This window comes from Leptonychotes weddellii, unplaced genomic scaffold (assembly GCF_054177405.1).
Source record: "Leptonychotes weddellii isolate Sample4059 unplaced genomic scaffold, ASM5417740v2 HiC_scaffold_37625, whole genome shotgun sequence".
In the NCBI taxonomy this organism is placed as follows: Eukaryota; Metazoa; Chordata; class Mammalia; order Carnivora; family Phocidae; genus Leptonychotes; species Leptonychotes weddellii.
In genome coordinates this window covers 1-904 of record NW_027979328.1, presented here as the reverse complement: position 1 = coordinate 904, position 904 = coordinate 1, and the positions used below count along the sequence as shown (strand labels likewise).

The following is a 904-nucleotide window of genomic DNA, read 5'->3' as shown; positions in this document are numbered from 1 at the left end:
AGAAAATGGGTTCCCCAGCAGGTATCTCCTCGACATCACTGTGACTCAGGGAGAGTATTCTACTTCTCAAAAAAGTTGGGTGGAACAACAGTTGAAAACCAGAGAAATCCATGGCATGTGAATGGTACATTATCCCATACGAGTTCAAAGCAGAGAAACATCCCCTACAGAGGGAGAATCTGAAAAGGCATTGTAGAAAACGTACAGAGTGAGTTCCCATTACTGCAGCATCTCATGGCTGAAAGGTATTCCTAAAAGGTGGGACTCTCTGGGTGGGTAGTGGTTTTGGGAGACACGCTAGATGGGATCTGAAAAGTTTGTTACGGTACCCGGAACCAGTGCAAAGAGCTCAAACCGGCGGTGGTGTTCTCTTCTCTCGACTCCAGAAAACCGAGAGAATTTTCGCCTGTTTTGGGAACCCCAAGCGGTGGGCAGAGGAGGGTCAGCGGAGCCAACTAGCACCATAGCTCTCGTTGCTAGTCTCCACCCGTTGCTGAAGTCTGGAAATACGTACCTATGCCATAAAGAAAAAAAACACGGAGCCAACTAACACGGTATCGATACGAGTGGTAGTCAAGCACCGATTTAAAAAGTATTTTAACGACACTGGACAAAATTATCTAACAACAAGCAACAGCATTTCCAAAACAAAAGCCTTCAAGCAGCAGGACTAAACAAGAATCTTCTTTTAGTAAAGGAAAATAACCAGGGGAAAGCGCGAACGCAGTCCCCCACTACCACAAATTATGCAGTCGAGTTTCCCACATTTGGGGAAATCGCAGGGGTCAGCACATCCGGAGTGCAATGGATAAGCCTCGCCCTGGGAAAACCACCTTCGTGATCATGGTATCTCCCCTGCCAGGTAAGTATGCTTTGCTCGCCCTGCCTCGCCGCTCACGCTCGC

At 47.9% G+C, this 904-nt stretch overlaps 1 non-coding gene across 1 annotated transcript; it reads right to left on the bottom strand.

The window, feature by feature from the left end:
- Positions 1-706: 706 nt before the first annotated feature.
- Positions 707-870, bottom strand: LOC145719306 (U1 spliceosomal RNA). Its single transcript, XR_014142297.1, has one exon. It is a non-coding gene; the product is annotated as a U1 spliceosomal RNA (small nuclear RNA).
- Positions 871-904: the final 34 nt, after the last annotated feature.